Below are 25,479 nucleotides of genomic sequence, written 5' to 3'. Positions count from 1 at the left end.
CACAGCATTTATTTAGTTATAATCCTTCACATAGGAAGTTTATTTATACAGACAGGGATTTCTGGAATTCTGCAGGATTAGTCAATCTACAGCATTCTCAGCGCATGAGTTTTAGCATCAGAATTACACTGCCTGGATGTTCAATGCCTAGAGTAAATATTTGGGCTGATGAAGGTTAAACAGATTAGTCAAGATGAAGCCAGGGTGCTCTGCTTATTTACTCAGAAGCTTAAATATTGCTCTTCTTCATTTAAGAAGCCTAATTTAAAAGAAAAACACACAAAAGCGACAAATGAAACGTACTTGCCCAACCCGAAGTGGGACAGCACCAAGATTTCTATCGTCATGTGTGTGACAAAGCCACACGCTTGCATCGCACATCTCACACTCCTCGGCCTCGTTATGGGAAGCGCACAGAGGAAACAACAGCTTCAGCTCGAGCTTGCTGCTCTGAGTTTCAGCTGCACCAGGGAAATGGCATAAACAACAACCCCCCTCCCCGCACCAGTTGTATTCAGAAGCACAAGGGAAATAATTGGTGTGAAAACCACTCGCAGTTCAGTTACACTTTTGAGATGTAAGGAGGCAGTCAGGAACAAGGCTGCTTGAGGCAGGACTTTGTCCACACACCCTACTGAGGAGGAGATTTACAAATGCTCTCAGCAACGCTACACGTCAGCTTTCATCAATTCAGCAATAAATTCCTACCATTTTCAGGCAGAGCTGTGTTAAACTAGTTCGAAATCCTGGTCCCACCTGCTCTATCCGCCAAGCTCGCGGTGCTGATTTTCTGCAGCATGTCAGGTGCCTGATCCAAAGCCCCTTCGCTGCCAATAGGCTTTGGATCAGACAATGAAGGAACAGTAGTTAAGCGTTAGAGCCAGAAAGCAAAACTGGTTGATTTCACTGCTTGATACACAGAGATTAATCTTCAAAGCAAAAGGATAAGCGATTTAATAAAATGGAAAAAAAAAAAAAGACTGTGTCAGCAGCTACAAAACTATCCGAAGCGAAGAGTTTAAGGAGGAACAGGCAGGCATTAGAAGTTTACGTTTCAGTCCACTTGTTCAGTTTCAATTTCTGAATCAATTTTATTTCAAGGCACGGACATTGAAAGGTTTTCTATTAAAGCACCAGGAAAATAAAACCCGTGTCTCAACTGGATACCTCTGCAGAAAGCTACTCCCAGTTGCTGGTTTTCCACCCTTTTACTACCGCTCGTCATCCATCCCCACTGAGGCTGGGTCTTATTTACTGCACTCTCAAGAAAATTTGTTCAGAAATTTTGGACACTGGAAGAGGAAAAAGTGCCGATCCATGTTTACTCTGAACAGATGTAACATTCCTAAGAAGCTCTCAGCTGACTGCCTTTGAAGTCTGGAGGAAAAAAAAAAAAAAAAAAAAAAAGGCTTGACCTTGAAAGCAACATTTCTTCCCTTAAAAGAAGAAGTCTCTGGGGACTCTTGAAAGAAACAAAAAGCAAATTCTCCAGATCCTTATCTCATGCTATTTTTGAGAAGCTTTTTTTTTCCTTGCTCTCCTTGTGGTGTTTTGATTCAAGAACTTTCACAGACAGTGCACACGTGCGACGGGCTCCTGCCCCCCAGCACCAGGCAGGGGCAGCCCCTGCCACTCGGCTGGATGGCAGCCCTGTCCAGGGAGCACGCAGCACCACCGCAGCTGCAGCACCGAGCACGACAAGACAGGTTTTGTGGCAGGCAGCTTGCAAAGAGAAGTTTTGCGGACGCAATGCATTGACCCAAAGTGAATCCCCATCCACAAGCGCTGCCGCAGCAAGCTGTCCCTTGGGACAGACATGGCTCTGAACAGTGCTCACGCAGCACACAGACCCGCACACAACACTCCCAGATTCAACAGCCACTGTGGCCTCTCATACTGCCACGGCTGGAAGCACCGTTATTGCAGCAGGCACAGCTTGCACTTACCCCAAAATTTCCGCTGGTGACTAAATTAACTTTAGCATGACAAAAGGGGTCTGCTTTTCCTGTTTTACCTCCCTCTGTCTGCTGCCATGTCCTCAGTGTTTCCCTCCTCCTCTCCCAAGCTCAGCTCCTCCTCTGTTAGTCTGCCCTATTAACCTTCTCCGTTTCCCACCCACCCAAATTTGCACATTATTACGCATCCACAGCCTTTTGTTCAAGGTCCTCAAACAAAAGCGCAGCTATCATTTCCTGGCAAGAGGTGCCTTACACCCAGCAATCACTTAGGGCAGCTCTAATAGACTCATTTCTCCCAAACACAAAAACAGGGCATGCCAGACAGGCGAATTCAAGGACATGTCCTTTCCTGAATTCCACAGAGCAAGATAAGCCTGTGAGCCTTGCACTTACTTTATCTTAAGTAAGAGGCTTCCCCCATTCTCCCACCCACCAAAAAACTAATTATTTACCACTGAGGCACGGAATAGGTTAAAGTTTCCTCTGTCTTGTCTCAGCTCCCTTCGCAGATTAGGGGAAAACAATGAAGTCTCTGCACTTCATGATATTGCTAATGCTTCCTGTGGGGATAGCAGCGCCTGCTGCAAAGAGGATTATGATTACGGTTTAAGAGGAGCATGCACTGTACTGCCGCAAGAGGCACAGGCTTATCAGAAAAGAAACCAAGCTGCCCCCAAACTATGCACGCGGGACTCCTGCCTGCCTTCAGCTCTGGCTGATGGCTCTGCCTCGGATCACACACCCGCTTATCGGGAGCGATAAAGCGGCAGCTGGACTTTCAGGGAGCATGGGGAGGGGGGAAATAAACGAGTCACACCATGCAAGCAGCTTGCATACGTTCACCATCAGAACACCCAGCAATGTTTACAGATCATCCCACCACATTCATCTGCATTGAGACACGGAGATGGCCGGGCATGTAGAGCTCAGGGGCTGTGCGTTCCTGGTCACAGTTGGGAAATCACGAAGGAAAACTGTTGACGGAGCTGTGCTAGCTGTGGTGACGTTGGCTGGCCTAACACAGGCAAGACTGCAAATGCTTTGAAAAGCACAACACCATCAGTTAGATCTGCTCCGAGCAGAGTTAGCTTTGACATGCAGCTTCAAGTGCTGGTGAAGGGCCTCTGTCAGACCTCTTGGTCTTACTGCTGAGTACAGAGCTGACTCAACTGGAGAAAGGACAAGGAATTGCAACTGAGCAGTTGTAAAACATACCACCCATCATTCTGGGCTCTCCAAGGTGCCATCAGCAAGATAGCAGCGTACTCGCACCCATCCATCTCTACCAGCTATTAAAGAACAGACACGGCACAATTTCTTTTTTGCAATACAAAGAGCTTCAGCCAAACCAGTCATCATAAATGCCTTGATTTCAAGAAGTGCTCAGCCTAAGTGGCAGGACAAACTGCTGGCTAATGCACATGTCAGGACCAAGAGGGCTCGAGGCCTCATGCTGACTGAAATATCTCACATTTTAGGGCAGAAACATCCGCTGATGTAACAGTTTTGTTTTTTTTTTATTTTTCTTGTTGATTTGTTTTTTTGTTTTTATCACCAGGCTTGTTCTTCTCCAAGTTATTTATACAACTGATGCAAGCTGAAGTTTCAAATGTTCCCCCTCATCCCTAGCTCTGTTCAGAGGGGTTTAATGGCTCCCTATCTGCTCATTAGAGGCTAGAATTGCATTAACGCGTGCTCTCGGAGTTTTTACAGGTTTAGAAATCACTGAGCTTCATTCGCCCCAGGGCTCTCCCTGAGTGGCTCTGCCTCATTACACAGCGTTGTTCTAAGCATAAGCAGTCTACACACACAAACGCACAGAAAAGCCATAGAGCAAACCCTCCAACCACTCATAATACCGAACAAAGCAACAGTTTTAAGATGCTCACAAGACTCTTCCATGAACTGTGACATGACTTAAACCAAGTTGCTTGGCTCCTTGGAGAGGGCTACGGTCTCCTAGAGACAGTGAAGGTTGGATGCTTTTAATTAGCCAGAACAAACCTTCTCGTGCTGGGACAGTTCACGCAGCTCTCTACTAACCTTCACTGATGGGTGCTGGACTCCTCCGGGTTCCCTCTTTATCCACTTTTTCTTCCCATTAATCTCTGTGGAAGATAAGATAAAGAAATAGAGCTGAAAGAAAAGATTAGGATGGCTTATGGTCTCTCAAACCAGAAAAACTAAAACAGCACTTTCCCATTAACCTGCCTTCAACAAATTTGTGCTTTAGGGGATTTGTAAGCCACTGCATAGATCTGAATTCCAATTGACTCATGTTTCTGACACTTTCATATTCTTTGAAAACAATGGGGACAGAGGTATTAGCAACAATAAATTAAGTCAGTGTCTTTCAAATCTTAATCAAGTCATCACGTGGGCTCTAACCCTTGGGAAGGAAAAACTTCAGTGCATTTCTCAACATCACATCCAATGACAACACAGTGACAGAGCAAACTTAAGAAACCTCAGAAGAATTGTCCTGATTTATGTTCGATGTTTTAAAGATTATCTGTTTTAAGAGGATTTTTTCGTAGCAGGTTCTGATAAAGGTGGCAATGAGAGGAAAGGCAACCTTAACAAGGGGAACCAACACAAAGCAGCAGAAAAAAAAAATCAAATCCATCAGGGTGGGGGCTGAATTAGTAGACTTGAAAAAAAACACAAACTGATAGTGGATTCAGGTCTTGATAAAGGCACCTCATCATCACCTCTGCAGATAAGCCATTTTCATTTTGACAACAAAGGCATTGAGTTGTATCGGCAGTGTCAGGACGAGTTTTCCACTCAAATCTAGTCAATATGTCTCTTCTCCCTCCAGCCTCAGTAGCCCAGATAGTCACCTTGATTGACGGTGCCATACACCATCATACTACAGAGATCTTTGATACCCTCTGCAAAGGGGACACAAGCACAGAACAGACAGTTGGTTTAAAACAGAGGAAAAGCACAGAGAGTAAGCACATCACTTTTCCAGGCTACTGCTAGCATTGATGCAGATGGAAGAACACTTTGCTCTTGAAGTTTAGGCAGAACCTGTCAAAACTACCATCCAAGAGAAGGCTGGAAGCAGGCAATCAAAAGCAGATACGTAGGGAAACCTTGCCCCTCCATCCTGCTTGAGAACACAGGGCTAAGCCTGCAAAAACTCTACCTTAACTAGTAATTACAACTAAAGGTTGATTACCTAGATGACTAAACATCTGATTTTCAGTCCAGACCGGGTACACAGAAAATTGCATGGCAGCCACAGTAAACAGAAGCAAGAATTCACCTGAGAACACGTTTTCCAATCATGGGCCTTACTGTCAAATGCAGTGATTCATTTTATGACCTGCACGGACTCACCAACTCATTTCTCACGGGTCATCTGTACCACAGCAGCAATCAAACCAGACTGGACTGAACTGACCACATCACACCAAAAGCTCCACAGTTCTGCAGCCTCTTGGGCCTCCTTACCTGAAGGACATTCAGCACCCTGCTAGGTAGGTGAGGTAGGCTAACGTCAAACTAGGGAGCGCTTGCTGCCCTACAGACATATCTCACTCTGCCTATACAGAGACTTTGGTAGATCAGTTTTCAGAATGCAATTTATACATTTCTAAAACCAATCAGAAGCTCTATGCTCTTACAAAAGGGAATGAAAAAGCATTACTGTCAAACACCCATCAGACCTAGAAGCGTAGGTGAATGTCATATATTAAAGAAATTAAAAGGCTGCATTTGAGACAGGGATGGGAAGAGCATGTACTATTTCGAAAGGCTCTGGTTAAACTCTCTTAGTATCAAAATTCAATTTCTTTCAGGTTTTGCAAACAACAACGGCCTTGAGCTGAATGCTGCCAGCCCGCCTGCAGCCTTTGAGGAGATTAGGTTATTACCAGCCAACTACGAGAAACTTAAATCCAGTATTAATCCTAATTCCCATTTAACCAAATCTTCATTGTGCAGTGAGAGCTGGCTGTGCATGAATTTGCACATGTATTATGCCATGTGCAATGATCTGTGTCACACACAACAGATGCTAAACCTCATGTATGTTTAAGGAATACATCCTGACTGCAGTTTCCAGAGAATCCCAGTAAAGGAGAAAGATGGGAGCTGGGGAAAAGAATGGGACAAATGGAAATGATTTCTGGGAGACAATGGGAACAATAGGGCTTACAACAAGCTTCTAGCAGCCAATAATTGGAGAACTCAGCCCTGGCTTGGAAGAAAGCAGCACATGTAGCCAAATCGCAAGGACACAAAAGCATCTGTAATAATGCTGCCATGGTGCTGCCGGTGTCCATCACCAACACCGAACGTCTCAGACCATAACTGCCAGGACTGCAGAAAGCACTGCCCACCACTGCTGTGCTCACCCCCCCAAGATGAGCTCTGGAGGCAGAGGACTGAAGGTTTCCTTGGAGCAAGCCCTGGCTCCCCACTCCTGGTGCCAGCCCTGAGCCCCACCTTGCCGGGTGCTGCTCAGCCACCGACCCATGGGGACGGGGCCAGGTGGAGCCGTGGTCCTCCCACTGCCCACCAAAGGAAAGGCAGCTCCTGGTCTCCTCAGGTAACGCAGACACAGGCTTGCTGCAGAAGCTTTCACTAGCAGCTAGCTCTTCCTACTGCAAACACAGGAGAGCCAAAGTGCCGTCCTAGGCCCTCTCCAATACCATTTTACTCCAATTCCCTTCCAAAACCCATTTAGAGAAGACAAATTGTGCATGGCTGCAGGCTGCCAAGGCTTGCTGAGTTGTCCATGGGCAAGACCGCATCACTCAGCATGTTCTGGTATTCCTAGAGATAAAGGAACTGAAGATTAGGACAGACTGCCGCTTGGTCTACTATCAAACAGGACCAAAAGAAAGTTCTCACAGTTATTGGGGGGGGGGGGGGGGGGGGAGGGGTGTAAAAACCACAACAATAATGTTTCCTGTATTTGAAGCACAAGAATTCACTGGAGATGAAAGCGACCTTCAGAGAAACACATTCCCAGGAGAACAAGATGTGTTTGGCACCAGTACCTCTTACAGGCAACAGGCCCTCCCTACTGGCAGAGGAGTCAATATCTGCTGGAAAGGCAAACTATTATTATTATTTTTTTAAACCAGATAAGGTAATTGCTGGAAACCACTATTTCCGTCGACCCCAAACTCAGCAGACTGCAACCCTTCAAAATACTATGAGATTCACGGGCAATATCCATTAACTGGAGGCACAACTAGACTTTCCTTCTCCTTGCAGCTGGCTATTACCTAGTGCTTGGTCACTGGGCCACCCAAGTAAGGCCCTGGTAAAGCTGTGGCAGAGTGGAGTAGCAGTAGGCTGTACTCCAACTGAGCTGTGGTAGCTCTCCATGTGCACGCTCATCCCCTGAAGCTGATGTCAGGTAATTTAATTTAGCAATGATAGAGTTCTGTTAAATTGCATTACCTTGCAGTTGCCATGGGCTAAGACCACACATGGACAACAACCACAGCTCATCCAACAGCAGGTAATCTGACCGAGTGCCTGGCTTTTGGAATACTGCAAACTGGTTCAGATCCTCTTTTTGCGCAACTTCAAGCCAAAATTTGAACCAAAGACTTTCCCTTTCCCAGGAGGTATCCTATCCACCATGCTGGTGCACGTCCTGGGTACTCTTCAATCAGAGTCTGGAAATATGAAGATTCTTGCTGGAAAGAATTCCTGCTGCAATAAATACCAAAATCTCTCAGGGAACAATAGCTCCCATATAAATAGCTCCTGCTGTTCCTCTAATGGGAGGTCTGGTCTGGGACACTGATCTGTCCGGCCTGAGAAAATGGGAAAGCTTTCTCTGCTTACTGTCGTGGGCTGGATCTCCTGTGACCCTTCTTACCTCAGAAACAGACCAGTATGTGCAAGCAAGGCCAACGGCTGCAGGCTGGTACAGGACGGTGGTTTCTGGCAATCAGCACTTCAGCACCCTTTCTTTCTATATTCAGTCAGCAGCAAAGAGAAGCGGGGCTTTTCAATTATGCGGGCAAGTTAAAAAAAAAAAAAGAAAAGAAAGGAAGAAGCCAGACATTCCCATTCTATTTTACAAAAGAATTGCTCTCCCAAGGCAACTGTAAATAAAATGAACACCTCCACTGCTTTTCATCAGACGGTAACCTTCCAAGAAACACCATTCGCTTCCAAGACACAGCCTCCACGGACCATGACTGCATGTCCCCCTCCCTCTTCAGCCAGCCCAGGATCCTGCCTCTCTGGCTCATCCAAAAGCCCAGCTCCAAACAGCAGATTTCTTCAGAAATGGCAAAGGATTTGGGTTTGCATTTGTGTTTAGTATTTAATCTGCAGAGATTAACTGCATACTTAATCATAGAAGTGAGGCTGATGCATCACGTACATACATTCCTCTAAGTCCTACTTCTCCCACTGCCAATACTGTCATCCATTAGCATGGAAGAAGGGGTTGTGGTGGGTGGGGGAATGCAGCTCAGGCTCCACTCTCTTCACACACACAAAACTAAATGGAAACTGGAAGGTACTTAGAGAAATTCAGGACCAGAAAAGCAAGTCACTGCACACTTACTTCTGTCTGCAAAACAACCACAGACACAATAAAAACCATCTCCTTATGCATGCAGTCTTAAATTTTCAACATTAATCAAAATATACTTTGTACAAGGAAATAAGTAGCTCTAAATTGAAAAACATAATGAGATTTCTCCGGTGATCAGAAACATTTCAGGGGGAATAATTTCTTATTGAAAGGTATTGTTTGCAATACCTAAAGCCGCTCACTGAGAAATGTAAGAATCAGGCAGAGATGAGTCCACTGAAAACAGACTTTAGGTACATAGATTGTAACTGTCCATGCTGGGAAAAACACAAAGCACAAAGATTTTTAAATAATAATAATAATAATAATAATAATAATAAATCTATTCCCTCTCCCAAACACACACACACAAAATAATCAATTCGTTAAAAGCCACACAGGGAATCATGGTGAACACACAGACTGGATTTCACAAATGCCTCATTCCTAGCTCACTATGCACCAGCCGTGTCTTTAGATCACTGAGAACAATCCAAGTCAAAAAACTTGTCTCTAAAGCTGATTTCCCCAGTGTCCTACCCAATCTAGCTCGAGATGCCCCAAGCGAAGCAATACCTCATGACACCTTTGTTGAAAGGGAAAGAAGAAGCCTACTCCAGTCTCTTACTGCTATCCAGCCCATCTGCCTTGCCTTTGCTTCATCTGGCATCCTCCTGGCTCCAGCCCCAAGGCAGATCCTTGCAGCAATCCTTCCCCTACTGCCTGCCCTTGCTCCTGCCCCCAGGTGGTATGTGCTGGCAGTCATACTCTTCTGGATTACAGCTGCAAGATGGAAAACACCGATGCTTTGAAGATACGAAACAAGCTGGCAGAGAGCTAATATTTAAAAGCAAATATGCCTTAAAAACAAAACAAAACAAAAAAAATATGCTGAAAGTTCATTGAAACCTAAAAGTCACAATCTTAATGGCAAAGATATCCCTGCAGCTCAGTGATTCAGGCTCTCTTGGGGGCTGAAATTGCCTGCTTAGGCCTGATTAAAAAGATAAGCACAGACAGACCCATTGCTCTAAGATATTTCAGAGACGGCTAGAGCAATGACAGAATCTCATGGGTTTAATAACACTCATAATTTCAGTTATTTATATTGCCAGTTATCCAAGTGTTTACCTGGCTCCAAAGCATAACATTAACAGAATCTCTGTAGAGTTGAATGAGATATTCCCGACATTTCAAAACCTCAGCCAAAAGCCTAAACAAATGGAACAGAAGTTCCTCCCAGACACAGCTAATATCCCAAGAGGAGGATGCCCGCCGGCCTCCTGGGCAGACTTACCCCAGCCCAGCTGCTCTGGGCAGGCGCAGCAGCACAGAGCTGGTGCAAATCCAGGACCTGCGCGGCCCCCTGAGACAAGCCTTGCTGCCCAGGTCACAGCTGCCACGGAACAAACACACACAGTCCTCTCAGCTGTAAACCTGGAGCCTGAGTCTGCCCTCGGTGAAGACAGTGAGGTAAGAAAGCCAGGAGAATCAGAGTCTTAGTGGTGAAGAAGCACAGTAAGCACACAGAGGACATGCCTCCACTGTTGCAAGGAATTTGCAGCCAGGATGACCCACCTGGTCCCAGGACTCAGCTGGATGGGGTGTGCTGACAGCAGAGCCGTGCACACCTCTTGCACGACAGATGCATCCCCAGATCCTTGGGCAAGGTGTGTGTCCCAAAAATGTGTCTGTACTGCCATTTACCAAGCCTCCAGCCTGCTCCCTCAGCCCGGGAAGGGGCTGCAGGAGTCACCCAGCCTGATCCCGAACTGGTCCGTCCTGATGCCAGGAGCATCATTCTTCCTTATCGCTGGAGAAGTTCTGGCTAACAGAGATGAAAAGCTATTTAACACTTAATTTCTGGCTGGCCCATCCTTTTGCAGTTAAATAGCATCATTCTTCCCCACTACCACCCCAACTGCTCTCTATACTGAAATAGTTAAAAAAAAGCCCGCAGAACCATTAGCATTTTGATAGCTTTCCGCACATGTATAGCGAAAAGTCTTTAAAATTCATTGCGCTGAGATAATCCTTCAAGTCTAGCATTTCCTCCTCAGCTTGAGGCAACCAACTGGTTTTCTGCCCCTTAATACCTTAATAGAAAGCTCCGAGGAGTTGCCAGGCTAGAAGCCTCAAATACGCTCAAGAAAAGCAGAGTCCTGAAGTTCAAGAGAAGCCATGTAAACTGTCTGGGGTTTCATTAAGAAACTATTACAGGGGCAACATCTTAGACGCTGCAATGCCCCCTGAGATCTCTGCTTCTGTACACAACGTACACACACAGTTTTACTTTCAAAGGGCTGAGCACACACAGCGCCCACTAATTTCAGCTGCCACCAAGGGTACTCCACATCAAATTAAAACTTTGACCCAGATTCGATACAAGCTCAGGGACTGGAGCTCCTCATCAGGATCAAAGATGATTTTTTTTTTTTTTTAATATTATTACAATTTCAGGAACAAAGCTGTGATGTTGAACTGCACAACTGACATTAATACTCAGCAACTCCCCGTCTGAGCCTGGGAAGTTTCTACAGCGAGTGCCTTTTTAACAGCTCCAAAGCACGTTGCTTTCTCATGGAAGCACCCAGAATCGCCTGAGGGTGAAGAAAGCAGCCATCTCACTACCTCGTGCCTTTGATCAGGATTTCTGCAGTGAAAACAGGTAAGTGCTTCAGGACCACAGCACTCCTGAGATGCCACTAAATGGTAGGACTTCAGGAGTTGCTAACATGTTAAGGACTATTAGGCCTAATTAGATCCTCCCTATAAACATTTTTTTGGGGGAAACATTCTGAAAACGCCGGTCTGCTCAAAGGAGAACGCTTGTTGTGAACCTGTGCACACTTCCAAGAAAGTTAACAGGTCAAAAGTTTGCAGTCAGAAGGCAAGAGAGGCAGTGCTTAGATGTGGAAAAATGAGGTTCGGATCCCAGGGCCATGACCCCCAGCCTCCCATGCTCTAATGCGTATCCCCAAACCACAAAACGCGCACTGTTTTGGCTGTGATAAGATTCTCCCCTCAATTCTCCCAAAACTTCAGAAATTCTTTGGTTTTCCTGTGAGAAACACACGCATCCCCAAAGACTCGCTTACAGAGAAAAGGGCGTTCTATCCAAATTTAGCGAATGCACAATTAACACGGGCAAGAGAAGAGCAACAGCAGAACACTGAGCTGTATGGGACATGCCGCCAAGAGAGCGGTGGAGAAAGCTATTTATTTAGCTGGGAAAACTCTTCCAGTAAGGCAGGAAATACTCCCTTCCCATTTTTCAAGCGTGAAATGTCTTTCATAGGAGAAGAATTTGGGTAGGTGTTATTAAGGAAGAAAGTGATTGTGACTCTTTCTAAACAACTTTTCATTCTCTTGTCTGTCACAAGTTTCCTGCGACACCCTTGGCAAGTCATTTCGATTTGACATTACCTCTGCCCATTTTACCGATGAAAGAGGACTCTGCCTCGAAAAGGTGCCACAGAGATACAGCCCATTTGCAACCGTGAGATATTGAGATGCTGTGGACCACACAGAAACTCAGTAAGTAAGTGGTAGAAAATCACTGTGAAACAAAACAGAGGCTACACCTGCCAGGAGGATTCTGAGCAACACTGGTGGGCGAGCACATGGATAGCTCAGGTGCCTGCCCAAGCTGCTCACTCAGGAATGCTGCACCAATTCATTATCTACCAGTCCATTTCTGATTTATTTCCAGGAGTATACACACAATAACGCATGCTACTAGCAATGTGAATCTTCTTTCAAATGCATTTACAGCTATTGGAAGGGTGAGAAAATTGCCTTATCACGAGTTTCAACAACAGCATCTGATTCACCACCTCCTTGCTAAGCAATAGAGTACCTGGACAAATCCTTGCCTTACTTCATCACAAATCAGAGTGATGAGGGATCAGGGAGAGCAGAACAGGAAAGGTGGAGGAAGTGATAAATCTTGTCCATGCAGAGTCACGAAGCTGCAAGACAGCCGAACTGAGGCATTCTTACATTTAATCACATTCTGTTCAAAAAATCAATCTTTGGTCCTACTCCATACCGTTGCACTTTATAAAGAATCAAAGATCACAGCTGAAGGTTGCAGCTTCACATTAAAGGACAGTCTACAGGTATAACTTTATAGGATGCTAACAGGAACAGATCACCACATGGCTTCTTTGGGGCCGCTTCAGCTTTAAACAACCAGCCCCAGATGGCACCACTGAAGCCCGCAGTACAGATCCAGCCACAGGAAGGATTTTGCAAGGCAGTCCCACTGAACAGTTTGGGCACGCAGCCCTGGACTGGATTTTGGCTAACCCTCCCCAGGGCTGTCCTAGCGCAATCTGTTCTTAGTTCAACAGGACGAATTTGCAACCCAGCTCCCGCATACATCTTTGAGACACGCATCTAAGTTCTCAACTTAATGAAATTATTTTCTCACTAACCTGATTTTTTTCAGTTCTTCATCCCTGATTAAGAAGAAAAAAAAAAGTGTGAAGTCTTAGATCAATAGCTCGCTTTTCTCATTAATTTAAGTATACTGTATACTTGACTAATGTGCAGAATACAGACATTCAGTGGGTGCAGAGAAGTCTGGTCATTCACTGATTAGAAGATGCAAACTGACTTTAGTGGGTAAGTGGTCTAATCCTTGAAAAGGTCTCACATCATCCCCAAACGCCAGTGATCATTAACAGCACAGTCTAAACTTCTGAAGAAAAACAGCAGCTTATCTTCATCCTCCTGGGGACCTAGGGAACCTTAACAATCAGCTTCTTAAAGGCTTTTTTTAGAGTTTTTTTTCCAATGATTGTAACCAGAAGAAGAGGCAGAAGAAGAAAACTTGATTAATTTAAGAAAAATATTTTCCTTTCTTAGATAAATTTTATGTTAAAATACTAAGAGATAATTGTCACCTAATATTTGAGAAGTATTGCCTATCACCAAAAACACAAGAGCAAGGCTTAGAGTTTTTTTTGTTTGTTCTTTTAAACACTGCATCTGGGGCCTGCACCTCTACATCATCACACACAGGCTGGAGTTCATCTCGCACCCAGGACTGCTTTGACATTATGGGGGTCCCAGAGCCAACACATGGGTTCCAGACCTACCTGCTAAAGTCAGCAGAGCTGTATGGACACCCTGGTTCTGGATGTCATCTGCTTGGTCCTTCTGCTGCCCCGTGATTCTGTGTGGTATAAACACACCTTGTGCCTCCTACTTCAACTCAACAGAGAAGGAGGAGGTAAATCAAGGAGGCAAGCTCAGACTCTTCATCTACCACAACATGAACAAAAGTCTTCTTTAAACAGGTTAGCAGAGACCACGTGAGGATGCATTTGGTTTCCGGAAACAGCCATTATTTAAACCTCAATTACACAGCAACAGCCTCAAACATTTTGCTTCTAAAAAGGGAGTGTTTCTCCTTTGCCTATGCAATGCTGGAGCTCAAACCACCAGCTTACCCCCACCTTTCCTTTTTTGAAAGAAGGAAAAAAAAAAAAAAAAGAGAGAAGGCAGAGTGGGCTGGAGTGACCACCTCAGTTCTGCAACTTCACCTTTTATCACAGAGGAAGCCCCAAGAAGCTGCCCTCTGCAGCCAAGCATCACATCAGTGTTCAGGTGCCTGAGCTGCCCCCAACCACCACATCCGGAGCCTTTTGCAGACAACAACCACAGAGATCAAATGCCCTGGCTAAGCACACACCTAGCTTCCTGGAGACCTCAACACGGCTTTCTTTTCGCTCTGAGGAGAATTAAGATCGTACGAAGAGGGGACCACTTTCCTCTCCCCTCCATAAAATGGGAGGAGGGAAGAAACTGGAAGAAAGAGGCCTCTTGCTGAAACCACGTGTTACCCCTCCTTTGCTGAGCTCACTGCAATCAAACCAGCAGGAGAGTGTTTCATCCTGTTCCAAGAAGCTCCTCTCCTGCCCTAAGCATTATTTTTTCATACCCTGCCCAACAACAATGGCCCAGGCACAAACGTATCAGCCGTGTTCAGCTATATTCTCCTTGGCTGCTTAAGGTCATTTTCTAACAACACTCCTCAGAGAGGGCAGAGGTTTAGGAGCATTTTCATCCTATAACCAGACTCTTACTTGTATAGCCTTGACCCTGCCAAAATATACCAGAAGTGCTTTAGGGACAGTCACTCTTCTCCTCTCCTGACTGATGTGCTGATTACTTTTTAAGGTCTCCAGAGATTTTTCACTCCACCCTGCAAAGATAACATCCAGGGGAGCCACAAACCTGCAGAACCAGGGAAGAAAGACAGCAAGGCCACAAAGAAACACAAGGCCATGTAGAAAGCAATCTATTTTCTCACCCCAACACATTTTTTTTTTGGGGGGGGGGGATTTTAAGAATTTTTTTTTATTTCCCATAGGTATTAACCTATGGAAACCACCTTGGAATTCATCATGCAAAAACCCATGTGCACGAGAACACCAGTCTTGTGGTTAGGACATACATGTCTGGCATGTAAGAAACCTGCTTTCAGGACCCTGTTTTGGATCTGTGACAGCATAGGTGAAAAACCAAAGCCACTTGACTCCCAGCCAGCATCTGTGTTTTGACTAAGAAATTCTATTCCAAACCCAAGAAATTCACCTAAGGAGAACTGAGCGGAGACCAACCCTTTCCCACAAAGCAGTATTGGTTTCAATAAATCAGCATTTTCTGTATGCAAATCGTCTCCTTGAAAAACTCCCAGCCAGTCCTAGCCTTAAGAAGTAACCTGTGTGGTTTCTGCTGAAAACATCAGCCGGGAAGCAACCCACCCAACAGAGGTTCTGCCTCGGCACAGCTCGCCTTCCCTAAGCAGGGGCACTCCAACACCACGCCAGGAAACAAATAAGGCTTCCTGAAGTTTGCCCTGATGGTTCAGGATTCTCTCTTCTTCTAGCTGTATTGTTTAACAGAGGAAAGGAGGTGTGGTGGGAAAACCTCACGCACTTCATTCCTGTTTACTTTACTTGTTCCCTCGTCTGTGTGATCTGAGACAGTAAAAATGCTGCTGATGTCCAAAAGTGTGTGTGTGTACATACACATGGTGAAAGCTTTGGAGCCTGACCCGTATGTTACATGGACAACTCTGTGCACGGGAGCAGGCAGCAGCTTTCTCCTCTGTAGCTCTAGGGAGAGGTTAACCTGATTGAGAGGGAATTAAAAGAAAACACACAGTAATGACACAGTTTGTCTTGCTGTTTTGAGATGCTTCCTACGAGCTCACTTGAAAGCACCTCCAAAAGTACAGCCGTCTTAAAATAAATTCTCCAGAAAGAACGCTTTTCCTCTTCTAAACGCAAGATTTTATGTGCAATACAGGATTATCCTATATAGGTCACTGACACTCTGCGGAAACCTATGTAAGAAGGACTCTTTAGTGTGGGAATAGAACTACTTATCTAAGTTTTTTGGCTTCTCTATTGCTAAGAATATTTCAATTGAAACAACATCTTTGTGCCTTTGAGGCTATCTGCTCCCACTGCCACTTCCCCACCTGGAGCTATAATCCTACGTTTGTCACAGACCCAGCCACTGTGGCAGAAGTTATTACGGTTACAGTCTGCAGATTATAGCAACTTTTAATAGGGGATAAGCAGCAGGAAAAGGTGAGCTTAAGCATTAAAGAACCTGCCAGTTCAAAGAACCCTATTATTAATATTTATTATTTTTAAGCATTCATTGAGTGCTGCAGAAGATAAAAGAATGAGCTGAATGCAAGAACCAAGGACCCAAGTTGATATAAGACAAGACAACGGGAGAGCAAAAGGAATGAGCATATCGTCTGGGGAGGAAGAGAGCCAAGGAAGAGGTAGCAACAGCAAGGAAAAAAGCCACACCTTTTGTCAACAAGATGTTCCTAATAGTAGGAGTCTGAAGAGAATTAAAGAATTCCTCAATGTCTAATCAGAACTGTTCCCCATAGGGGATTTTCTGCACGCTGTTACATGGCATTGGCCTATCTTTAAAGAATGGAGCTTTGATCATAAAAAGCAAGCTGGGATGGGGAGTGGAGGGGGGGACGGGATGGGATGGGAAAAACAACAAAAGGAAATGCAACTGCATCACCCTGTGGTGTAAGGGCGAAATCCAGCCCCAGTCAGATGCTTCACAGAGCTCCAAGTAAAACCATTCAGGCTTTGTTTAAAAGGCTAGGATGAGGCATCCTTCTCTCTCACGTCCTCCATCCTAGGTAAATTCTTCTTCCAGCCCACAAACCCTTGGCTCCTGTTGCTCCAGAGGGACTACAAGCTGGTACTTCTCTTTCCTAAGGAGGCAAGCTTGTGGCTGAAACCACTTTAAACCTTCACACTTTCAAACTGCAAGCCATGAGGCTGCTCGGCTCCAACGCACATCGCCGAGATTAGCTAACAGGAACATGCATCACACCCACATGCCGAGGCGACCATCTCCATTTTCACCGCTGGCCAAACAGATGCTCAGAAAAGCAAAGCAAGTTGCCCACACAGGAAGAGGCTTTATCTATACAGCAGGCTGATGCTGGTGGTGCTGGTATTTGTACTCCCCAGTTCTGAGCACCAAAATCATTGAGAGGACTTGAGAGTGAGAGTCCCACTCACTGCCCAATACCCTCTGCTCCCTAAGGCTATTGCAATGCTTCAGAGCTTCTCCCTGCAGAAATACTGAGAGAAATCCACTACAAACTGAGGCTTGGAAATACCTGTAGTGGCATTAACAAAGAAAATTAATGTTTGTAAACTCTGATTCTTCTCCTGCCAAGCCTTCCCCAGCGTAGTATCAAAATATGAACACACAAAATGCAAAGCACGAAACCTTCTGTTCCTTTCAGCACAGCGAGAAAAAAAAAAGAAAAAATAGCAACCTTCATCCATCCACCTTTGGGAAGCCTGTTCCTTCTTAATCTCATCAGACTTGCTAATGACTGATGTGACCCATCAAACATTTAAAACAAGAGGTTTTGTTTTTGTTTTGTTTTTGGTAACCTGGCAAAGCACCATGCTGAGCTCAAATCCTAATCTGTTTGGAAGGTCTTTTTCCAGGGCTGCCGATCCAGTCACGCATCGCATCAGCAAGCTGGGTCTCAGGCTGCTGAAGGAAAACAGAGGTCAAGGATCTATCGGTCCTTCCAGCCTCACGCCTTGAGCATTCGCAGAAGTAACTCCCAGCATTTCCTGCATCTCGTTCTGGAAAACAGCGTGGTGCAGCTCCAGAAGATGCCTGTCACATGTCTGTGCTTCAGCCATGTTCCCATAGGGAGCAGAAGCTTTGTTGATCAACACAAGATAAGCGCCTCGTTTCACACAGCTCTGAGAATCCCCCCTGACATTAACAGGAACAACGAGAACCCAGCAGTTCAAAAATATATCACATCCCAATCCAGCCCTCTTAAGAACTTTTTGGGACATTCAGTCCTTCATTCTCCATGATTTCTAATGCATGTCTGTCGTAGACACCATCTAAGCCCCACCAATGGTCCAAATGCTTACAGGAAGAAAAATATTGATGACGGTGACAGTGACTCCCACTGCGAAGCATACCGAGTTTCCAAAATGCTCTCCCGTTTACCCTGGCAGCGGGCTTTGGCAAGTTTGGCTGAAAGGTACCTGCAGGTCCCAGAGTCTTCCATAAGAAACAGGTTCTCAGCAGGTCTGAGAAACCAGCCCAGGCCAGGCGTAACAGCTCCGTGCACAAGAAGATCTGGTTCTCTTTACTCCCCAAGAAAACGAGATGTGCCATCAAGTGAGCCAAGAACAAATCCTATCGCTGCTTTCCCAGCATACTGCGTTCCAGTTCAGTGCCCTGCAAGGGCCATGTCTCACGAACAGGCAAGCTGCCAGTCAGCTCATTTAGTCCATTTTTCTTCCCCGAAGAGGCGTAGACACCATCATTTGGTGCAATCTTTATTACTCTGAACTCCCTCCTCGTGGACCGCCTTACACTGAGCTTTTCATAAAGAATAAATATAGTAACTGTTTCCACAATAACGTTAAAAATACCCCAACAGATTAAATTCAACAGATAAAATGGGGCCATAAATACGTATGTCTAGCAACATGACCAAAATCACCCTTCTTCAAACTGGGCATCGGGCCATGAAAAAAAGCTGCTAGCGTTACAATTTCATTGCTGAGCCTTATGAGAAGCTCAGAGCTGGAGAAAGGCTCAGCACGGGAATAATGCACAACACACACAACCCGAGCGGCCACCGCTCCTGAGCCCCTGTGGGGCTGTGCCACTGAACCACAGAGAACAAGTCACCATATGGTCCCACATCCCAACCCGCTCAGCTGTTCTGCTGGCTTTCCAGACATCTGGAATGGCATAAAATTCATTTAAAGCTGTTTATGACTCAAGTGAGAAGTTTGAGAGGATATAAGAGCTATTATTATCTCTGCTATTCTAAGCGACTTTTCACATTAGCAGCTTGGTTCGGTTCCACTTCCCCAGGATCAACACGATGCTTCTTCCACCACTTCCCAAAGACTAACCTGGACAAACCCCAGACCACATCAGACACCACGCGGACACCCTCAGGAAGTCCCGCTCTGACACAGCTGTATGCCAGCTAAGTGCGAGAGAGAGAAGGGCAAGAACAGAGCTTAACTAACTAAACACTCACAACAGCTGAGCAGAGAAAATCCGGACCTATGCCCTGACTCACGAGATCACACAGTCCCTTTTTAATGGCCATAAAGGCCAGTAATACCAAGTACATGGACAGAAGCTTTACCACTGCATCTCATCCAAAGCATCTTCTGTTTGTTCCTCAAGTGATACACTGGTCTAAGAAAACTGAACTTCATTTGGGCTGAAGAACAGATATTTCCACAGTGACCTTTCAATTTATTTATCAAGTAGCTGCATGCTTCCATTTTAGACCAAGTTTATGGAGTGAATATATATATATCAAAGCAAACATCCTGATAGCGAAAAACAAACAAATGACACAAATATGGTAAGAACCTCTAGGGATGTTCTAATTGTAGGAATCCTTCTTGGAGGGACTACACAGATACAAGGGATCCCATGCAGAAATAGAACCCTCACTAAAAACCTGTGGTGGTCAAAAAACCATTTATGTCTTCTCTGAGGACAGCTACAACTTTTTTTTTTTAACCGAAGCTGGTGAGGGAAAAAAAATATACCACAGGAATACCCTCAATTGTCATGTAACATCCACTGCACACTGTAAGTCTGGTCTCAGTCCAGCAAACACGAAACATCCACATAAGCAGAAGAAGGTAGCAGAGGTGCAGAAGCAAATCCCATCTGGGGTCAATTTGTAAGAGTAAAACATCTTTAAATCATTTGTTTCTTTAAGCCTTATCGGTGCAAAAAAAAATAAAAACACGCTGACAAACTGTTTTAGTGGCTGGTGTGGTTAACAAAAATAAGTTTAACACAATGCCTTCCTGTGGCCACTTTCAGTCTCAGCACCTTGTACTACACCAGCCCATGACAGATCTTTACCAATGGAGAAGTGGTAAATTAGGTCCAAGGCGAGAGGTGGAGGCCAAAAAAAAAAAAAAAAAGCTCCATCAAGAATTCGACAGGCACTGAATCCATTTGAATCCTCTGCCAGGAACTAAGGGATAGGGTTGTTCATTCACCATTTTGGAAACTCAGGACTCCACGGTGATGAGAAAGCGAGACAGGTTGGTGTAGGGAAGGAACAGGCACAAGGGGTGCTGAATGGCAGAGTCCAAGCAGCAGTAGGACCAAAAGCAACCGTCGGAAAGCGTAAGTCTGGACATCCAGAACATACCCTCATATGAAACACAAACTCCAGCAATCTTCCCAGTGCTGAGAGGTGGTGGGAGAGGAGGGAATGGACAACACAAAATATTCAAGGAAGCTTTAGAGGGAGTAAGCATCATGAGTAACAATACTGTTGTTTGGACTCATTTTTCCGTACAACCTTCTTCTTTCTTCTTCCTTTACTATTTAGAATTAAGATTAGCAACCATTTCCAAGTTTTTTAAAAAAGGGAGAACTTAAGAAATAGCTTAGAAGGGAATAAGCAATTTCAGACCCTAAATAGCTCACTTCTATGCATTTTGGGGTAGAGATACATGGGCTGTGCTCTCCCATGCAAATACATTACTTGGTTTTGAGCTACTATTTTGAAGACACGACTAGAGACCTCAGCTTCCCAGCCCTCACTGTACTATTTTGAATTTTTTTATAGGAAAAAAAAAAAAAAGATCCAAAATCTTTCTCTCTGATTTTACTGATGAGAGCTTAAGTTTAAGTTGGGGGGAGGATCAACACAAACTTTAGCCAGAGAGACTCTTAAAAAAGCAAAAGTAGGCTTTATCTTGCAACAAAACCCCCAAACGAGGGCTGCTTCAGCAGCCTCAGAGGCTTAGCAAGAAGTATAGATATTCATCTCATTTAATTATAGCTCCCAGACAGACCTTGGACCTACAACCACCTCACGCAATGACTCATCCTCAAGATGTCAAGAACTATGCACTACCTCACAACACTCTCTGAATACAACTTGGACCACCATCTGTTTATTTAGATACTTAAAGCCTCAATTTTGTAGCATCTGAGCTTCTTGTTTCAAGTCCTTCCTGAGCTAAGACCCACGGCCCCATAAATCCAGTAGCTTCTGTTTCCAGGGCAGTTGTGTCTGTTTTCCTGCAGCCTGGTGAGAACAGACAGGACTAGAGATAATTAAATAAAAACACAGGAACTGCATTATTTATTTTAAAGGAAAACGTGTCTTCTAGGAAGAAAGTCCTTTATTTGGGCAAATCTGTAAGCTGTTTATCAGCTTAAACTCATTATCTGCCCATATGGTCTTAGCACTGTGGTTTAAAAAAAAAAAAGGGCATGCACTAGCTGATGAAATGTCATCTGCCCTTATGCCAGAAACTAGTATTTTTGCATTGACGTCAAATTAGGATCCTTGCCACTAGTGAAGGGCTACCATAAGGATAGTCATAATATTTTAATTATGAAGGGATCTTACAGAAGGCAGCAAGGAAGGCAGGGGGAAGGCAAGAAAACCCATTCACAAAAAAACACGAAGTCATTTAATTCACTTTTTGCCTCCTCTGCTCTAGTTCTTTTTGTTTGGGGAGGTGGGGTGGGAAAGAGAGAGCTAATTTAATTTAAAAAAAAAAAAGGCAAAAAAAAGGCAAGAGAATGAGAAGCTAGAGCCAATAAACACACATCAAAGCATGAAATGGCTCTGCTTCAACTGCCTACAGTATTCAACCTGGGATAGATTAAGGGAAGATAAAAGGTGCTAGGAGAGAAAATGCTGCCCCTACAGCAGCGCAGGCCCGGCCCACCGAGCACCAACACCCCAGCCGGCTCCGTCACACTGAAAGTGGTGAGCGCAGGAGACGGACCCAGCCCGCAGAGACCCACACCGACTGGCCACCGCCTGCTATCGGGGATCAGCCCCAGGCAGCCAGGTGGCCTGAAGCCTTTCCCCTGTCCCACCGAGCAGGAGCTGGGGTCACAATTCTGGGGGTCACCACCAGCCACCCAGGGTCTGGCGCAGGACGTCGGACCTGGCCGACTGACCTGTCACCCTGCTGATACCAGGAGAGGAACAAACCGAAGTCGTGGTAACTGATGTTAGCCGTGTTTTTCCGAACTGCAGGGCTATTCCTGGTTACGGGTACTGTTTCTGCCTTTTCAAACAGACCTGCAAGGCTGCGTGTATGAAATTATTTGAATTAAACAACGCACAGACAACTTGGCAAAAGAATCGAGGATAGCTCAGCATTTTCATACGCACACAACGATTCCCGTTTCCCTTTTGCCCAGCCCCACCCTGAGAAGTATAATACACGTTACAGCAGCCAAAAGTGAGATCACGCCAGGATAGAGTCATTCGTTGCCATCAGCTGAGGAGAGGACGCAAGCGCCCCGATCCCACTCCTCTTGCAGGGAGAAAAAACAGAAGGAAACACCACTCTGCCTCCCTCGGCTTCCACTGGGGGGACGTGAAGTTGCTGGGCTCCGCTCTAACTTTTTAGGCAAGCCTGGAAACGCAAGCCCGATGCTCTTCCCAGCATGCCATATCCTTACGCCCCAGAGAAAATAAAGGGATTTCCCCACGATTTACAAAGGAAACATCGCGTACTTGCCTTATGAACCAACGAACCAACACAGCCCCTGAGCGGGTTTGGCTCATCTGCAGCAAGCAGAGGGCTGGGCAGCGGCTGCGCGGGGCTGCCACGGCACGGCACAGCACGGCATGGCCAGCCCTCGCTTGGGATCACCCCCAGGGCCGGGGGCTCCCAGCTGGGGCCCCCCAGCCCACCCCAGGGCTCGGTCCCGTCCTGCCCCAGCGCTGGACTGGTTTGCGGGCTGGTGTTTTCTCCCTCCGCTCGTCGAGGGGTAACCACCCGCTCACCTGCACCTCTCCTGGGCTGGGACACGGCTCCCCCAGCTAAGCGATGTGTGGGAAGGGCTGCTCTGCGGGAAGTGCGGGACGGTCAGAAATTGTATCCCCCTTCCGCTGACAAGTCTGGGCTGTCTCAGAATTAAAGATCCTCTTTTCCCTCTTCTCATCCCCCTCCACTTAAATTCATGGCAACTGCACTGCACAGTTCTTTAGCTAACGCCAACAAAAGCAGCGCCGCGGCCACAACAAATACAGAAATATTAACTGCCTTCCAGGGAGGGTCAGCCGCTTGAATCATCTGACCGTACTACACAAATACTTCAGAAAAAGCAGACAACAGAGAAGCATATGCACCATCCTACACAGCTGAAATTTGAAAAAAAATCCCCCCCCCTCATTATGAAAAAGAACGCACACACCTATTTCTTCCAGCGATGTTCCTGTCATTTGCCTTCAGCCTGTTCACTTCTGAGACCCAGCAACCGCTGCTCCTTATGAACGCACTAAGCACCACAATGATCATTTCACTGGCAGAGCCCACGAGGCACTTGAACACATCTCGCTAAGACAACTCTAGAATAAAAGCGCTCGCTTTTACCCACTGGTAAAAACGCAGGGCGAGCCCGTGCTCACTACCTGAGTACACCCAGGCAGGCACGCAGCCATCTCCAGCACGCTCCTGTCCAACCAGCTTTGGTAGCCACTGGCTATTCAATGAAATACGTGCCTGCAGCCTATTAATTGCGTTCGCTTTTTCTGTTATTACAGAAACACAGGCAGCAGGCACGCAGGGCTCACTAATAGCCAAGAGCAGCATTAGGGAAAAATAAATTACGCTTACCAAAGAGACCTCACAGAAAACCATCCAAACGCAATGCAAACGCTGCCTACCCGCTCACTGCACTATCTAACCGCAGAAGTTTAGGTTCCTACAAACCCGGCTCCTACAAACCCCCGTCCTCGGGCAGCACCGACCCGGGCAGGCAGGGCTGCAGGCTGCGGGTGAGCAAAGCCCCACCGGGCTGGGCACAAGTGGGAATTGCGGGTAACTCCCCCCCTGTCCTCCTGCTCCATCCCGGCCCCGGGGGCGGCAGCACCCCGACCCCAGACCTACAGCGGGGCACGCCCGGGGCACGCGGCGCTCCCTCCCGGCACCGGCGCTGCGGGAGCGGGGACGAGAAACCCGGGCACGGCTGCGGGCAGCGGCTGGGGCTCGGCCGGACCCCGGTGCCCAGCCCCGCAGCCCCTCCGCGGCAGCCCCTGCCCCTTACCTCCCGGCGGCTCCCGCTGCCGTGCTCGCCCCGTGCCCGGCCGCCGCCGAGCGCCGGAGCCGCCAGCGGAGCGGCTCCGCCTCCGGCCGTGCCCCCCCCGCTCCGCCCCCGGCCCGGCCCCGCCGCCGACAGCGCCCGGCCCCGGCCGGCGGGGAGCCCTCGGTGAGCCCCGGGGGGCCGGCAGCAGCAGGGCTCGGCAGCACCGGGGCTCGTGGCCCGGGGACAGGCGGGTGTGAGCCCGCCGAGCGCCTCCGGTGAGGTGCGGCACGGCAGAAATAGCGCGGCTGTCTTGAAGGGGGCATCTCCGGCCCCTGCACGCAGCCTGAGCGCACGTGGGGGGTCGGATGCGATGAGCCGAGGGTCTCTTCCAACGTGCCTGGTCCTGTGATTCGCTGATAACCCCGCTGTGCCCCATCGGAGCGACGCTTCACGGGCCCTGCTGCTCACAGAGGTACTTGGTGCCTTGGCGGCAAAGAAACCGGGGGCGGAAAAGGCGTGCAGAAGTTACGCTTACTCTCAATAAAAACACCTCAGGAGCAAGGAGTTAGTAAACTGGATGTTGCACTTGCATATGGTAACAGATAACGCAGACCCTGTGAGTTGTCCCACACAGGCACGTCCTGGTGTTTCCAAGAAGCCCTGCTTATTTCACGCTGCCCTACAAGACAAGGGGATGCGGATCTGGATCCTCCCAGCTTGTTGGAAGAACAAGAGGCAACACGAACGTCTAGCAGTGCTGTGCAAAGGAAAAAAGACGCGCCAGCATCTCTGTGTATCTGCTAATGCCTCCTCTGTCTGGTAATGAACAGATACAAGGCTCCCCAGGTGCAAATACTGGCGTTGGCTTTCTTTTTTTCCTCTTGTGATATAAAGATAGGAAGATACGCACAGAAGCTAACACTTATGGCCCCAAATCCATTTCTCTGTAATAGCAAAACTAGATTGCACAACCAGATCATGTTTGTAACATATGTTTTGTTACAGTCTATTGCTTAAGACAGGCAATCATTTTCAGGTCTGATATTTTCTTATAATGCTTGGGCCCCTGTTTTTCCATTGCTGTTTCACTGTTCATTTATTTGTGTCACAGCATGAGCCTACCTCTCCTTGCTCTTTGTGGCTGAGTAGGGGATTTCCATTTCTTTATTAGGCACAGTTTGACACGAGGTAATAGCCTTGTTCCTCATTTGATTCCTTTGCAAAGGACTCGGAGTGCTATTTTCCAGGAGGCTGGCTTGTCATACTCCTCGAGCAGCGGATCGTGGTTCTTTCAGGCCACGGTGACATTTGTGCTCAGCAGACCTGTCACGCCGCACCCCCCATGACACAGCGCCT

General features: G+C 46.7%; 1 protein-coding gene across 16 annotated transcripts in view; it reads right to left on the bottom strand.

Annotated features, from left to right (window-relative positions):
- Positions 1-25,479, bottom strand: part of TSPAN18 (tetraspanin 18) — a 151,609-nt gene that overhangs the window by 86,061 nt on the left and 40,069 nt on the right. For 7 of the 16 annotated variants that reach the window (XM_040560535.1, XM_040560534.1, XM_040560529.1 and 4 more), the window contains exons 1-2: positions 24,145-24,215; positions 4,002-4,066 (exon numbers count right to left, since the gene is read on the bottom strand). The gene's annotated coding sequence lies outside the window, so the exon portion shown is untranslated. Of the gene's footprint in view, positions 1-1,946; positions 2,045-3,962; positions 4,067-13,622; positions 14,156-23,292; positions 23,442-24,144; positions 24,220-25,479 lie in introns of those variants that run through there. The other 9 variants (XM_040560531.1, XM_040560544.1, XM_040560548.1 and 6 more) reach the window with 8 other exon arrangements.

This window comes from Cygnus olor, chromosome 5 (genome assembly GCF_009769625.2).
Source record: "Cygnus olor isolate bCygOlo1 chromosome 5, bCygOlo1.pri.v2, whole genome shotgun sequence".
Classification (NCBI taxonomy): Eukaryota; Metazoa; Chordata; class Aves; order Anseriformes; family Anatidae; genus Cygnus; species Cygnus olor.
The sequence above is the reverse complement of the archived record's forward strand: the minus strand, read 5'-3'. Positions and strand labels throughout refer to the sequence as shown.